Below are 17951 nucleotides of genomic sequence, written 5' to 3' on the forward strand. Positions count from 1 at the left end.
GTTGAGTGAACCTGGGTGCTAGTGTTGAGATGGAGATCTCTGGGAGACTTTTACCATTTGATATTATGTGGAGTTGGGAGGTCTCTTGTTGACCAGTGTCCTGAAGTTGGCTCTCCCACCTTAGAGGCACAGCACTGACTCCTGGCTACAGCACCAAGAGTCTTTCATCCACACGGCTCAGAATAAAAGGGAGCAAAAGTAGAAAGAAAGAAAGAAGGAAGGAGAATAAAATAAAGTAAGGTGAAATAAAATAAAGTTATTAGAATAAAAAAATAATTATTAAGAAAAAAATTTTTTTAAAACGTAAAAACAAACAAACATAAAAATGGACAGATAAAACCCTAGGACAAATGGTGGAAGCAAAGCTCTACAGACAACATCTCACACAGAAGCATACACATACACACTCACAGAAAGAAGAAAAGGGGAAAAAATAATAAATCTTGCTCTCAAAGTCCACCTCCTCAACTTGGGATGATTTTTTTGTCTATTCATGTATTCCACAGATGCAGGGTACAAGTTGATTGTGGAGATTTAATCTGCTGCTCCTGAGGCTGCTGGGAGAAATTTCCCTTTCTCTTCTTTGTTCGCACAGCTCCCAGGGTTCAGCTTTGGATTTAGCCCCACCTCTGTTTGTAGGTCGCTGGAGGGTGTCTGTTCTTCGCTCAGACAGGAAAGGGTTAAAGGAGCCGCTGATTCGGGGGCTCTGGCTCGCTCAGGCCAGGGCGAGGGAGGGGTACGGAGTGCAGGGCGAGCCTGCGGCGGCAGAGGCCGGCATGACATTGCACCAGCCTGATGCTCACTGTGCGTTCTCCCGGGGATGTTGTCCCTGATTCACAGGACCCTGGCAATGGCTGGCTGCACAGGCTCCCTGGAGGGGCAGTGTTGAGAGTGACCTGTGCTCGCACACAGGCTTCTTGGTGGCGGCAGCAGCAGCCTTTGGGTCTCATGCCCGTCTCTGGGGTCCGTGCTTTTAGCCGCGGCTCGCACCCGTCTCTGGAGTTCCTATAAGCAGTGCTCTTAATCCCCTCTCCTCATGCACCAGGAAACAAAGAGGGAAGAAAAAGGTCTCTTGCCTCTTTAGCAGGTCTAGACTTTCCCCCGGACTCCCTCCCGGCTAGCTGTAGCGCACTAACCCCTTCAGGCTGTGTTCACTCTGCCAACCGCAGTCCTATCCCTGCACTCCGACCGAAGCCTGAGCCTCAGCTCCCAGCCCCGCCCGCCCTAGTGGGTGAGCAGACGAGCCTCTCAGGCTGGGGAGTGCCGGTCGGCACCAATCCTCTGTGTGCCCTCCGCACCCCTGTTGCTGTGCTCTCCTCCGTGGCCCCGAATCTCCCCACCTCTGCCACCCAGAGTCTCTGCCCATGAAGGGGCTTCCTAATTGTGTGGAAACCTTTCCTCCTTCACGGCTCCCTCCCACTGGTGCAGGTCCCATCCCTATTCTTTTGTCTCTGTTTTTTCTTTTGCCCTACCCATATACGTGGGGGGTTTCTTGTCTTTTGGGAGGTCTGAGGTCTTCTGCCAGTGCTCAGTAGGTGTTCTGTAGGAGTTGTTCCCCGTGTAGATGTATTTCTGTTGTATCTGTCATTGTTGCTAAGCAGCCTTGTCTCACTCCTCGGGCTTTAATTCTCTTTGTCTCAATCTAGGGTACTGGCTGGAGAGCCTTCCATGAGCTATAAAAATTTGGATATACTTTCTTCCTGCCAGTGTTGGAGGGTCTCTTGCAGAGGCGGAGCGTGGCTTAGTCTCACCGTGAGGACAAGGACACTGGCAGCAGAAGTTCTGGGAAGTACTCCTTGGCATGAGCCCTCCCAAGGTCCCGAGCCCTATTTTTAAATCACCTCATCCACGTTGTTCCTGATTGATCTTGGACAAGTTAATCAGGATCCTTTTCCTCTTCCCATGACCCTGGAGTACATTATCTGAATATACTGCATTTTATTAATATCCAGTTTACAGTTTTCTCTTCTAAAATCTTGTTGCCACTTCCCAAATATGTCAGCCATCTGGTCTTGTTTGATAGAATCTTTTGGCCTGGATGATATGATGGTCTCTGATTTTCTGTAGCTTTCTGGAGTCTGTCTATTATGAAAGGGCTTGCATATGCTACTTAACACCTTTCTGACATAAAGGTCAGTTGAAACAATGGATTATACATTTAGGTCATCAGTTTCTCAGTTTCACCCTTGAGTGCCTTCTAAACGTTCTGGGAGAGGCTCTCTGATCTTCATGATTTATACACATTTATTCTGCCAATTTGGCCTAAAACATCCGGAGTATTGATCACTGTCTGACATCGTATTTTAAGCCTACCAATTTCAGAAAACAATTTAAGAGTGAGAATCTCATTACCATCAACATATATCTTTTCAACTCTCATGAGACACCAAACACCGTGCTGTGTATTGGGCATAACAAGGGGCTTGAAGATGTGGTCAATCCCTCCCATGAATGCACAGAGCCATTAAGGACATGCTGCAACACAGCCTATGTGTAAAAGTAGCACCAGTGGCAGTTCAGATACACGATGCTGTCAAGGTGTGCTTGGCGGTATATGGGTGGAAGCTGCTTTGATGAATGGAAAAAGCAGGGACCATGTTTAAGTTCCTTTGGCTTCCTGGAAACTACAAAATGTGGTCTGCCTAATAAAAATTCCATAAAGGTAGGAAGGCAGAAAGAGGAAATAGTGGGGAAGGAGGAGTGTTCAAAGCAGGAGTGTTACCTAACTGAACTTGGGTCCCCTTGCCCATTGCACAGCAAAGCCCATCTACTGACGCTGGGTTGTGATGGAGGAAAGTACAGTGTTTATTGCAGGCACCAAGCAAGGAAGACAGGCAGCTCATGCTCAGAAGACCTGAAGTCCCCAATGGCTTTCAGGGAAGTGTTCTTAAGGACAGTGTGAGAAATATGTGATCAGCTCATGCATCGTTCTCCAGCTGGTTGATGGTGAGGAAATAAGGTGACGTTCCAGGGTTCTCAATCATCAACCTTCTGGTTCCCAACTGTCTGGGGTCTACACACTGGTAGTTAGCATGCAGTTATCTTTTTCCACCTGATGGGAGTTTTAGTATCTGCAAAATAACTCAAGGATATGGCTCAGGCTGCTATGGCCCTTGAGGAGGAACTAAAGGCCCTTGACTTTGTTTTATGGCTAAACTATTATTATTTTGTCTGGCTTGACTGCTTTCCTTTGTTTCTGCATATTCTCACTTCTCTGATTAAATTTGCTCTTTGGAACTCAGGCAAGGCCTAGGTGGCTAAGGCTTTCCTACAAACAAGAGGGGGGACATGGAGGTCTGTCCGTAGGAAGGCCCCACAAGGTCCTGCTTGATTTTAGGAGAAATGCTATAAGCACAATCTTAAAGGAAGATGTATAAGTATTGAAGACACACAAATTAATAAATTTAGATACAAGATTTCCCCAATCAGTTATACAAGGTAAACCTGGAGAATGAAGCTCGCTAGAGATTGTAAACTACTAGTATCACCATATCTTCTTTGGCTACAGACCAAAGCAAGTAAGTCATTGTGTGTTCATCATTTTGTTATAATATTTTTTTTGTTAAATCACAAAGACTATGTATAAGAAAATACTCTTAAATACATTTTTCATAATTCTGTTAATACTTTTTTCCTCTACTCTCTCTCTCTCACACAGATATACACCTAAGCTTTTAATATAGCTATTCATTTCCTAGTTGGACATTGTTAAAAAGTCTTTTCAGAGCTTGGCATGATCAGAATATTGCCCCTGATTTAATGGAGACCATCAATGCAAGAGCGAGTCATCACCATGCACCAAGTCAAGGTGAAGAGAAATGCACAGGCTTTTGATTAGGGTCAGATTCCAGTTTTACCATTGGTTGCTCATATGGCCTTGAAAATGTTACTGAACCTCCTTGGAGTGATCATTGTTTCCATCCATGGCAATATATATTTAGAACCTTCCAAATCCTTTGCATCCATTTCTTTACACTTCCCTGCTCAGAACCCTTGGTTTATGGGCTGCCTTGTGGGAATACATAGCAATAAACCCTGAGCTTCACTATGGATCCAGTTTAGACCAGACAAGTAAAAGTCTTCCAAGCTTAATACACATTTCCCTTGAATCATCCTCCTGGTTCTGTGCTAAGCACTTTTGTTGACCTTTGATTCTCTTATCACTGGATAAAACTCTGCAGAAAAGGGGACAGAGAACAACTGGCCAATCAGTATTGTGGAAGCAACAGCTGGTAGTTACCCCAGAATCAGCAGGCTCCCTTCAGCCCTCTGGCTCCACACTTAGCCCTTGAAAGTTCTTCACCGATGCCCATCTGTTTTCCCTTCTTAATGTTAGAATTTGCTGAATTGTTTCAGAGAACATCCCAACATGGGGCCTAGCCTCTTTAAGGAGTAAATACCTTTCACACACTTACATATGTAGCATTTAAACACATCACATGGACAGAAGTCAACATGTAGTCTTCAGGATTAATATTCATATGGACACTTTCTAGGGGAGAGCAGATGTTTGCAGTCACCTACAAACTGGTTGCATTTGTAATGGGAAAGGATCCAGCAGCTGATATCAAAGCAAGGAGGATGATCTGATTAAAATTAATTCTTCTAAACCCACTGCTATTAAATTAATCTTATTGTTAAGGTACTTAGTGGTTCACAGGAAACTTGACTCATAATTGTATTTACAATATGTATAAACCAGTTAGGTTTTAGAACTACCCTCCTTAGATCAGGAGAAATTGGAGTTAATATCTCAGCTTTAACATGTGGCAAAGCATTACATTTTCTTATGTAAATATATTGAATTATGTTAGCTAGGTATAATGACTACAAAAAAGAAATCTTATCTACCTGTTATTCATTTAGTCTTCAACTACCATGAGTTTTTTTTTTCTTTTTCTTTTTACATAGATTATCTCAGGTTTTAAGTCTGATAGCTAGATATTCTGTGACTTTTATAAATAACTAAAACTCTAGAAGGCTCAGTTTCCTCCTCTGTTAAGTTGGTATAATGAATGTACTTAGCACATGTGATCTGTAAAGAGAGATTCTCAAAAATGAATGTGTGTCAGAAAGCCCCAAGGGACTTATTAAGACACAGATTGCTGGGCCGCACCTGCAGAGCTTCTGATCCAGTAGGTCTGAGGTGGGGCCGAAAATTTGCATTTATAACAATAGCTTAGGTGATGCTGGTGCTACTGGTAAAAGGACCTCACTTTGAGAACCACTGTGTAAACTATAAATGGATGAATGCCTGTAAGGTCTACAATATATAGATGTATAACTGAATCACTTTGCTCTACACCTGAAACTAACACAACATTGTAAATCAACTATACTTCAATGAAAAATTAGTCAACTAGCAAAATCAAATGGGAGATTCAGATCATAAATAAATAAATAAATAAATAAATAAAGGATATAATTACTATCCCTATTAGAGGTAGGTGCATGTGATACACCTGGTGAAGATACCCAGAGGACCCTATCTCTCAGTTCTCCTTCTTTTGAGGTTTGCACCCAAAATGGAAAGCAAGCTTAATAAGTCAGGTTTTCTTTTCTTTTTTTTTTTTTTTTAATAAACTGAATACAGAGTGGAGAAAGTAAAATCTCCTTTTGGTTACAGGCAAAGATAATTACCCACCCAGGCTCATTAAAGACAACTAGCTAGGAGTCCTGTTAGCAGACAGAAGTGCTGGAAGAAGAGCCTAGGGGAGTTACTGATGCCTAAAGCAAAGGGCTCTAGTCCAAAGTCTGAAGCCCCAAGTGTCTACTTGGCTCTAGCCAGGTGGAAAGAGTCTAGGCTGCCAGGGACCTCGAGGAGGCTAAGAGTCTCTCAAGTGTTTTTAAAAAGTCCAAAGGAAAGTAGGCTTCATTAAGTTTATTATTTTAATGATAGTGGTTGATATTAAGGAGAAAAGCATAGCTTGGTAAACACAAGTTTCTATTCCTGTTAAGTATGGTTGCCAGTTTTGTTGGCCTCAATGTTAACAAAAGGAGAGAGCTCAAGGACTTGGTCTCATGTTTCGAATCTGGCCAGTTGCCATTGTTCATGTGGGGACGGTGTCCTCCCCACTGCCTTGTGACCAGCAGCACCACTGCTGCTGTGGTGGCTCTCTGAATTCCAGAGTTGAATGACAGCACTAAATTTATCTAGACACTAGGCTTGACAATAATTCTCTACTTTAAGGACTCCAGAATTATTTGGAAATGAAATAACAAGTCCATAAAGAAAAGGAGCAGTGCTTTTTTGTTTTGTTTGTTTTTAAGTATTTGAAGGAGAAAAATGAGTCTGAAAAATTGGGCTGAAATTATTTTGACCTGAATATCATAGGTGCTTTGTTGTGTGGGAACAACAAAAATTCTGTACCAGAGAATCATGGACCCCTAGCATCCTGTCTTATCTCCTTGTAATTTAGGACATCAAATATCTGCTAAGCACATTTTGCATGCAATAAATTAAGAAGACTTCAAGAGTAGAATGTAGAAATCCTTAGAGTGAGATAAATACATGGAAAGGTACAGAGAGAAAGGGTATGTGCAGGTGGGCATACAGATGAGAGCATGAAGTTTCTGACTTGTCAGTATAATAAGTGCTATGAATTTTTTTCCCATTAGTTCTTTTGATCTGGCAATAGTTCATCCACCATTTTGTCCTATCTGTCCCCGTTTGTGACACACTGAAATAACTGAGGGCCAGAATCCCTTTAATGGACTGTGAAACCAAGTAGAAGGAACTGATAAGGACCAAGGAGATAAACCTGAACAAGTTAGTGCCATATTCTAAACAACTCATCTGCCTATGTGTGGTAACATCTATGGATAAGAAGGACTCTGAGTGTAGGTGAGAGAAAGGAGAGCCCTGAGTAGGGTAGGAATCCATGGCACACATCCACTCTTTTATTTTATTGTGTTTCATTTTATTTTATTTATGTATTTATTTTTATTGAAATATCGTGGATTTACAATGTTGTGTTAGTTTCAGGTATACAGCAAAGTGACTCAGGTATATGCTGTATATACATATGTATATATTCTTTTTCAGATTCTTCTCCCTTATAGGTTATTAAAAAATATTGAGTATAGTTCTTGTGCTGTACAGTAGGTCCTTGTTGATTATCTGTTTTATATATAGTAGTGTGTATCTGTTAATCGCAAACTCCTAACTTACCCCTCCGCACATTTCCCCTTTGGTAACCATAATTTGTTTCCTAAGTCTGTGGGTCTATTTTTGACTGGGGATGCCTTTCTGCGGAAAATTTCTGTGCCTGGGTCTCTCTTCCAGCCTCCCCTACCTGGTGCGTAAGTCTGTAGGCATTGTGTTTCAGACATCATGTTCACATGAGTGCTGTAAGTGCGTGAGAATTTAAGAAAGGATGTGGATGTACCAAGCCATAGCTTGGGAGGGGCACCCTAAGCCACCTGAATAAACAGAATATTTGGGGAAGATCCTGTGCTTTCCATCCATGCTCTGTCTGGAGGTCCATCCCTGGATCCCCATTCCATCAAGTCGGCTGTAGGTGATAAGAGCTACAGAAAGAGAGCAAGGAACACACATTTTAAATCAACTATACTTCAATAAAAATAATTTTTTTTAAAAAAATGAGGCAAGGAAACTTCAGGGAAGAAACAGATTTGGGACCTAAGAGGGAACAGGAGTAAGGGCTCAAGAAGATCTGCATGGTGTTTAAGGCACCTGATTCAGAATCGACCCTGTGTTGTGTGACTTACAGAACGTTTTAAGAGAGGCATCAAATAGAATAAACACAGGATTTGTAATTAAGGAATCTATACCCCCATCCAGTCCCTTTGTCTAATTGATGTGTGCATCTTCAGGACCACTTAACCTTTCTGAGCCTCTAAGGATGTATCTTATTCAAAGGCATGAACCTTGTCCAGGCACATAGTAAGTCTTCAATAAATACTGGATGTGAATAAGTAAATATTATATCATTTTCAACACATACTCACTGAGTATGTATTGTGACAAGTCACAAAATTGAGTTTTGGAAAAAATACATATAATACCCTTAACTTTCCCAGAAAATAACAGAAATGCCATCTGTTTGGCTAAAACACAGGACTTGTGTAGGAGATAAGGCAGGACAGGTATGTTGGCTGATGCATCTTCTGGGCTTGTTCAGGTAAATTCCTTATTTATCCCTGTTGTTCTAGTGTAGTTTTTAACTGAGTCCCTTTTCACTCTCAAAAATGGTTTGGTCTGGATGATAATTTTATGGTCAATGTACTTCTAGGGACCATTAATTCAAAGGAAGCAAATTATAATAAACTCAGGAGTAAAGAAGACTAAGAACATGTAGTACCTTTTGAATGTGTTGGACAAGAGAACAGGTAATGATATTAATTGATGTTGGATGACCCTTATCCAAATGTTAATTCAGGAGATGGCCAGAAATGATACTTTAAGAATTTAAAGTTTAAGTATGATGACAGGGCTACCAATGGAAAAAACTTTTTTTTTTTGTAATCCTCCAATTATTTTACAAGTTAAAGGAATCTATATAACCTAAGTGTGAGCAATAAGGCAGTAAGTACTGAAACCCTACTTTCTAAGAAGTGCCTGGAGGAAACATGTGAAGACAAACAAGGAGGGAGCTTACTTGCCTCAATAAATTTTTGCTAAAGACAGAATGAGTTTATCTGGGGAAAGAAACCCAATAGAAAGTAGATCAGCAAATAAGAGAAGAATACACTTGGTTTAGAAGCATGAAAGGATCCAAGTCACTCTTCTATTCAGTGAAAGTGTAGGTAGGGGCACATGATTATTAAACTGTCTTTTTTGGGGCCACTTTTTACTTGCACATAGACTTGTAGAGGGTTAAATAGTGTCCCCCCAGGACCTCAGAATGTGGACTTCTTTTGGAAATAAGGTCTTTGTGAGTGTAGGTAGTTAAGGATCTTGAGGTGAGATCATCCTGGAATTAGGGATAGCTCTAAATCCAGTAACTGGCATTCTTATAAACACAGGAGACGACACCAAGAAACATGAGGAAGATCAGATAAAGATGGAGGCAGAGACTGGAGGAATGCTGCTACAAGTCAAGACACCAAGGATGGCCAGGAACTACCAGAAGCTAGAAAGAGGCAAGGAAGGACTCTTCACTAGAGCTTTCAGAGAGCATGGCCCTGCTGACACTTTGATTTTGGACTTGTGGCCTCCAGAACTATCAAAGAATAATTTTGGTTTAAGCCACTTAGTTTTGGTAATTTGAGTAGCAGCCCCCATCTCATGTACAAGTTTGCGGATTCTGCTATGATCTCACATATGCATCTCTGAGTTCTTCCTCTACTGAGGAAGTGTAGACACTGTGCATAGCAGCTCCTATATAACAACCTCTCTTATTCCTCCACAGTGCCTAGCACAAATGCTACCACTTGTTCAATACAGCCATGACTTGCTGTGCCTTGTAATGCTTTTCCATCTTTAAGCCTTTATTCATCCATCACCTGTAATTCTCCTTCAATCTGCAACATGTCCCCTCAAAACATACATTTCCACTTCTGCAGATTTTCTCTCATCTTTTAAGATCCAGTTCAAATATTATCTCAGGTCCACAACGACATGTCTCCTGAATCAGTCACTTCAAGTAGAAGTGATCTCTTGCATATCTGTCCTCCCTTTCCACTTTGTTGTGTCACCTCTTAGGACTTAGAGCAATTCTTCTATTTTGTTGTAATCCCTCCAAGTGTTGCTCCATTTGAGTTAGTCTTGTCCAAGACACTGAACAGGGTGATTTTGGAAGATGGAGCCCAGTCTGATAGGTAACTCCATCTCTCTACTTTGACTTGCACAAAGTTTGGGGTTAGTAAATGCAAACTCTTACATATAAAATGAATAATCAACAAGTTCCTACTGTACAGAACAGGGAACTATATTCAATATCCTGAGATAAACCATAATGGAAAAGAATATAAAAAAGAATGTATATCTGTGTATAACTGAGTCACTTTGCTGTACAGTAGAAATTAACACAACATTGTAAATCAACTATACTTCAATATAAATAAATAAATAAATAATCCCCCCAAATAGTAATATGTTGACTATTTGCCCTCGTTGCCTCATTCCACAGTGATAAAACTGAAATATTCACTAAAATTACTTTTCCATCATTAGAAATTTGACTTGAAAGCCAGGCAACTGATGCATTTGCTAGGGATTATCTTTTGCCCATAGCTCATTAAAGCTGTCCTTCCATAGCACATATATTACTAGGAACAGCTATATGGAAGCCCCCAAGTGAAAATGTGACCCATGCAAATGGCTTGGCATGAGAAAAATACCCACAGCAATGCAGTCACGTGATGACTCTGAGGTGTGGGCAATGAGTGAGCTAACTTGGAGGAAGCAGCCAGAGTTGTCAGTGGGAAGAAGAGGGTGTGATGCCTCATTAATTTGTTCTTAGCAAACAATTTTCAAGGATTTGCCACAGAGTGTTGCTCCAAGAATATGCTCTTTGTACATGACCAAAGATGATATGACAGGCATTTCAAAACAGTAATTGTTGGATTAATGACACTGCTGAGGAAAGAGGATTCATTATACCTAATTTGGAAGATTGTGAAAAAGTTGTCTACGTGGGTTACAAGGTGGCAATTGGGCAAAACGGCTGGGCAAATGCAAGATGATATTATGGCACCTCTTCAGATGTCTTAGATATACAGAACCTTTTCTCACCCTTCATTATGTGAAAAATATGGAACAAGGCTGCATGTTTAAGGGCCCAAGTTCTAATTGACTCTAGCTGTGTGCTGCTCTCTAGGAAGAATCTGGCCCTCTGGTTGCTACACAATATAGTTCCCTGTGCTATACAGTAGGACCTTGTTGTTTATCCATTCTCTATATAACAGTTTGCATCTGCAAATCCCAAACTCCCAATCCATCCCTCCCCCACCTCCCTCCCCCTTGGCAACCACAAGTCTGTTGTCTACGTCTGTCTGTTTCTGTTTCATAGTTACGTTCATTTATGCCATATTTTAGATTCCACATATAAGTGATATCATATGACATTTGTCTTTCTCTGTCTGACTTACTTCACTTAGTATGATAATCCCTAGGTCCATCCATGTTGCTGCAAATGGCATTATTTCATTTTTTATGACTAAGTAATATTCCACTATATAAATATACCACATCTTCTTTATCCATTCATTTCTTGATGGACATTTAGGTTGCTTTCATGGCTTGACTATTGTGCATACTGCTGTTATGAACATGTATCTTTTTGGATTAGAGTTTTCTCCATATATATGCCCAGGAGTGGGATTGCTGGATCATATGGTGACTCTATTTTTAGATTTTTGAGGAACCTCCATACTGTTCTCCATAGTGGCTGCACCAATTTACATTCCCACCAACAGTGTAGGAGGGTTCTCTTTTCTAATGTGGAATAATTTTAAATGCATATATCAGTAACCAGTAATACTTCTAACTAGTATAGCTTAATATGTTCCATAATATAAAATCCTTTGGAGCTTCCCTTGTGGTGCATTGGTTAAGAATCCACCTGCCAATGCAGGGGACACAGGTTTGAGCCCTGGTCCTGGAAGATCCCACATGCCATAGAGCAACTAAGCCCGTGCACCACAACTACTGAGCCTACGCTCTGCAGCCTGTGTGCCACAACTACTGAAGCCCATGCGCTACAACTAGAGAAAGCCTGCACACCTAGAGCCCATGCTCTGCAACAAGAGAAGACCCCGCAATGAGAAGCCTGCACACCGCAACAAAGAGTAGCCCCTGCTCACCACAACTAGAGAAAGCCTGCACACAGCAATGAAGATCCAATGCAGCCAAAAATAAATAAAATAAATTAAAAAAAATAATAAAATAAAATACTTTGGATGAGACAGATACATTCTTAGAGTTTAAAAAGAAAGGTTCATTCATCCATGAATAATCAGAGGGCTATATACCAAAATTAAAATACCATGCAGCGTAAAATAGGATCCCTTGCCTGACTCCAGGTAAATATAACATATATCACACATGCACACACACATAAATGCACAGAAATTGAGTACAATTTTCAATTCTTAAGTAATTTTGACAAATTATTACATTGACTAAAGAATTATTCCTTTTCTTTTTTATATGGTTGATTTTTAATGTTGTGTGATTTTCAGGTGTACAGCACAGTGATTCAGTTATACATACATATCTATCTATCCTTTTCTTGGATTCTTTTCCATTATAGGTTATGACAGAATACTGAGTATAGTTCCTTGTGCTATATGTAGGTCCTTGTTGTTTATCTATTTTATATATAGTCATGTGTATATGTTAATCCCAAACTCCTAATTTATCCCTCCTCCCCTTTCCCCTTTGGTAACCCTAAATTTGTTTTCTATGTCTGTGAGTCTATCTCAATTTTGTAAATAAATTCATTTGTAACATTTTTTTTGATTCCATGTATAAGCCATATAATATGATGTTTGTCTTTCTCTGTCTGACTTACTTGACTTAGTATGATAATCTCTAGGTTCATCCATGTTGCTGCAAATGGCATTATTCAGAATTATTCCCTTTAATAATGTCATTTTTAAATATCTTAAGAGACAGAGTTCTATCTTTTTATTTACTTTTTTCCCTATGGGAATACATCCCTAATTTCATTTTTGTTTTATGTAATTTATATTAAAGTGTAATTTTATGATAAAATTAGAGAGGGTTAGGGGTTCATTATAAATTCCTTTATGGCAATTTAAAAAATGAAATAGTCATTCTGAAGAGTGATGTCCATTGATTTTAAGATCCATGAGCGCCATATGTATCAGACAATTCAATGAATCTAGTAACTGTAGAGGGAATGAACTTCTCCTGTTGAAACTCATTTAAATATAGACAACTCTAAAATACAGATGTCCTCCCAGCAGAATGAATCACCTCCTTATTTTTCTACAACTGCCTTTTGAAGATAACATATCACACTTTATTCTAGTTTTTTTTTATTTAATCTGTCTCTCTCCCCCAAAGAGTAAGTTTTGAAAGGAGGCAGGAGCTGCAACTTACCTAAGTGTGTGTCAGTAATGGTTGATGACAATGAGAATAACAATAATGATCCATAGCAGCAGCAGCAATAGTCATCCCCCATCTTCTACCCCTGCCCCATTCACAGATTTTGCCTCTTTACTTCCTGAGCTCCCATTTCCAGATCGGAGGCAATGGGAACTCTCCTCCTCAGGAGATGTTTTACCTGCCTGCTGCAGTGTTTGCCTTCCAACCAGGCCACTCTGTACTTGAGAGCTGCAGGGTGGATGCTATTTCTGTAGTGACATTTCTTTCCTTCTTGGCAGTCAAAAGCAGAGGCTGTTCAAGTACCAATCCTCATACTCTTGAATAAGAGAAAAAATGCTGTATGTGTCATTGGAGGGAGGCAGGATTTTCTAAGTGAAAGGGTCAGGGAAGCTTGGGAACATTGGACGAGTACAGCTCTCAGTTTCATTGTGATTACTGTAGCTGCTTATTAGTTATTTATAGTCCACCCATTCTAAGCAGGATTGAGATGGCTTGTGAAAAGGTAGATACTAGGAAGGTATGAAATAAATCAATACATCAGTCTTGGAAAGGAGAAAATAGTTGTACAAGACAAAATAAATCCAGTGTAAGGCTAATACAACAAATTAGATTGAGCACATGGCACGTTTCCCTATGACGAGTATCGTCTTTGGTAACATTGCTCTTGCATGTGAAATACCAACATTTCTCTGAAAAATTAGAGAAATTAAAATATAAGTATTAGCAATGTATTCCCTGAATCCCTTTTACTTCTAGCAAACCAGCTAGTTTGCTAGTCAGTGAAATGACAGTGTTTTTTGATGGAGGATAGCATAGGAGTCTCGCAAATTTTTCTCGGCAGCTGCAACAAGCAGAGAGGTTTCATTCATCAGCAAGTGGCCTGAAATGCCTATCCAGGAAGGGGCAGGAGTTGGAGGGGACAGGTGGACAGCAGAAGGTCATGAGAGATAGTGCCCTCATTCAAGAAAGCTCACTTGGATAGAAGCCCTTGTTTTTAAATATGCAGAATATGAACTTTGTGTACTTATCTCCTTCACCACTGGTGGATTTTTGCTCGAGGGTCCCTATGGTAAAATCCAAAGACCACCCCTCCCCACCCTCTGCTAAAAATTAATTGGCTTCATGACCGACCTGTCTTGGTGATCCTAACCAGTATTTCCAAGGTCATGCATGATTTGGAGGCTCATTGCTCTCCAGTGACACTCTTTTGTATGTGAAAATTACCACCAATGTCCTACTGAAGGGGTTGTAGTGATGCCAGAAGGAGCACGGGGTATGTAGGCACAAAGCCCTGCCTTGGAATCTCTGCTCCGTTAACAAATTTCCTGTGCCCTTGGAGCAGTTTTTGTACTTCTTCCCTACCCAATTTGCTTTTCTATGAAATGCAAATAATGTTGTCTCTCATATCAGATTATTGGGGGATTAAAGATAAAGAATATAAGGTGTCTGTCACACAGTAGATGATGAACAGAGGGTGGACATTATTAGCCCATTTTGCCTTATTCTAACTCATTTTGCCATATGAAAAAAGAATATTTTCAAGCCCTAGAGGTCAGAATAAAGGAAACCAGCCTGTCCTTGGGACTATCCAGGTATTCAAACCATGGGCACTGATCAGAGACTTCTGAGTTAACAAAAGGAGTTCATTTTAACCGTGTAAATATTTGAACCAATTCTTGTAAGTAACTGCTAAAAATGTAACATGGAAAGATACTCCAGTTGACTGCCTTTGAGTAAACCAAGTAATGCCCAAATCTACACACACACACACACACACACACACACACACACACATACACACACACACACACACACAGAGCAGTCACCATGGCCAGTGATCAATATCAGATTTCCATTCCAAGACACCAAAACTAGAACTATTGATCCTTCCTGAGGCAACATGAATGTAGGTAGCCAGAGGGTCAGTCCCATCAAAATTCCTTGCAGAAACTCTAGGATCAGATAGATGAGAGGTGCAGTATCAATCAAGGCCAAAAAGCCAGAAGTAAGACTGCATTTGGGGTATCAAATGGAGGCTTAGGCTCCTGGAGGTTGGAATGGAATGAAACCAAATCTGGTCCAAGGTAGAGTCCTGAATGATCCCTCCAACTAGCCCCACTGGCTTTATGAACTTAAATGTCAGGGGCAGATCAGACAAGTGCCAAGCCAAAGGTTGCCCTAGATATTCTTGTTATACTATTTGCAAATTTTGTATCCTGTAATCTCTTTATAATACTATTGTGTATGTGTGTGTGTGCTTGTGAGTGTGTGTGTTGGTAGATGTGCCTGTATGTTTGAGTCTATGTCTGTGTGTCTGAATGTGTATTTGGGGTACAGCCATTTCTTTTCATGAGGGACTTGACTTTGTGATGCAGGTCACTTTGAGTGTTAGTAACACAGACCGCATAAGAGATACAGAGCCATGGTTCTCACCCACAACTGGTGTTGCTGGAGGACCCAGGGGGCCTTCTTGGTCAAGGTGCTTCAGTGGGCAACACGTAAATTCACTGTTTGGGAAATGTAGGTTTTCAGACAAGGGCTAGGATAAACATCTCCAGCCTCTGTCACAGGTGTGAGTTGCACAGCTGTCCTGTCCTCATCCAGGCACCGAGGGGCCATGAATAAAGCTCCCACTGTGCACACTTTGTCAACTAGAATCCCCTGCATGAGAACTGTGTCACTCCAGAGCTGCTCATCCATGCTTGTCTGCCTCATCCCAATTTCACTTTCTGCATCCAGGAAGGTTCAAGTGGATAGCGGGGCACCTCTGCACATTCTGACTGTGCTAAAAACCCTCATTGGCTATGCCAATGGAGTCATAATTCCCCCTCATTTTATGGAGTACAAATTGGCACTTTGACACCCACTTGTGTCCTAATCCATCACTGCCCTTCATACCAGCTGCTCTTAGAACCTAAGAAATTCGACCTGAAAAGTAGAATTTGTGCCTGTGCTTCCAGGAAGCATCCAGAGATGAAAGAATGAGGGTCCCTAGGGCAATATGCCTGAAAGAGATGATAGCAAATTAGGGAAGAGAGAAGACCCTCTGGCAAGGATTTTAGAAGCAGCGGATGAAACTAATTCATGGGTTACGGATTCTGACGTGAAATTGGAACTGGTGAAGTAGGTGTGTACAGTCTGGCTTATCTAGGTGACAGAGGGCTGATTTGGGAGCCTGGGACCTGTCTTCTGCTCCAGCAGCTCTGGATGGACTACACAAAAGTAATGGGCCTTCACATTTCCATTTTCAGCCTGAGAATAGTGAAAAGAACAGAGTCAGTCAGCCAGGATTTGGGTCAGTACAAAGTCAAACATCCAAGCGGAGAATCCAAGAGCCACGAGGAAACTAACCACAAAGTTTCAAATGTGTCCCATGCTGTCAGCCTTCTGTCTGCCCCCATCCAGGGTTTAGCCTCAGGGGTCCCACACACAGGCTCCAATTCTTATTAGCTGTGCGAATTGGAGCAAGTTGCTTAATCTCTCCAAACTTTGGTTTCCTCATCTATAAAAAGAAGTGAAGCAACTTTTCAAATTATGGTTTTCTCTGGGTATATGCCTAGGAGTGGGATTGCTGAGTCATATGGTAGTGTTATTTTTATTTTTTTAAGGAACCTCCATAGTACCTGTACCAACTTACATTCCCACCAATAATGTAGGAGGGTATGCACCCCAATATTCATTGCAGCACTATTTACAATAGCTAGGACATGGAAACAACCTAAATGTATTGATACATCAACAGATGAATGGATAAAGGAGATGTGGTACATATATACAAAGGAATATTACTCAGCCATAAAAAATAGCGAAATAGGGTTTCCCTGGTGGCGCAGTGGTTGAGAGTCCACCTGCCGATGCAGGGGACACGGGTTCCTGCCCCGGTCTGGGAAAATCCCATATGCTGCGGAGCGGCTGGGCCCGTGAGCCATGGCCGCTGAGCCTGCGCGTCCGGAGCCTGTGCTCTGCAATGGGAGAGGCCACAACAGTGAGAGGCCCACGTACAGCAAAAAAAAAAAGCGAAATAATGCCATTTGCAGGAACATGGATGGACCTTGAGATTGTCATACTGAGAGAAGTAAATCAGACAAATATCATATGATATCACTTATATGTGGAATCTAAAATACAATACAAATGAATGTATTTACAAAACATAACTAGACCCACAGATATAGAAAACAAATTTATGGTTACAAGGGGATAAGGGGAAGGGAGGGATAAACTGGGAAATTGGGATTGGCATATACACACTACTATATATAAAATAGATAACTAATAAGGACTTACTGTATAGCATATGGAACTCTACTCAATACTCTGTAATGGTCTATATGGGAAAACAATCTATAAAAGAGTAGATACATGCATATGTATAACTGATTCACTTTGCTGTACACCTGAAACTAACACAGCATTGTAAATCAACTCTACTCCAATAACAATTTAGAAAAACAGAAGTGAAGAAAATTACCAACCCCGTAAGATTGGTGTAATTATTAAGTCTTATATCTGAGCCTTGTATATAGTCAGGGCTCAACCAACGACACTTATCTATAGAGTTGGAGGAAAGTTTGAGGCATCTTACACTATGAGAGCCCAGCATCACCATGTCTGCTAACTAGTTAGAAATGTCTGGTCTATGTGATTAAAAATGACCATTTTAGGGCTTCTCTGCTGGCACAGTGGTGCCTCTGCCGATGCAGAGGACGCGGGTTCGTGCCCTGGTCTGGGAGGATCACACATGCTGTGGAGCGGCTGGGCCCGTGAGCCGTGGCCGCTGACCCTGCACATCCAGAGTCTGTGCTCCGCAACGGGAGAGGCCACAACAATGAGAGTCCCGCGTACCACCAAAAAAAAGAAAAAAAAAAAAAAAAAAAAAAAAAAACCATTTAAAAAAACAGGGTCAAAATGT

The 17951-nt window shown here is 41.0% G+C and overlaps 1 protein-coding gene across 1 annotated transcript in view; it reads left to right on the plus strand.

The window, feature by feature from the left end:
* Positions 1 to 17951, plus strand: part of CNTNAP5 (contactin associated protein family member 5) — an 852083-nt gene that overhangs the window by 237272 nt on the left and 596860 nt on the right. The window lies entirely within an intron of this gene.

This window comes from Neophocaena asiaeorientalis, unplaced genomic scaffold (assembly GCF_003031525.2).
Source record: "Neophocaena asiaeorientalis asiaeorientalis breed wild unplaced genomic scaffold, Neophocaena_asiaeorientalis_V1.1 scaffold187, whole genome shotgun sequence".
Lineage (NCBI taxonomy): Eukaryota > Metazoa > Chordata > Mammalia > Artiodactyla > Phocoenidae > Neophocaena > Neophocaena asiaeorientalis.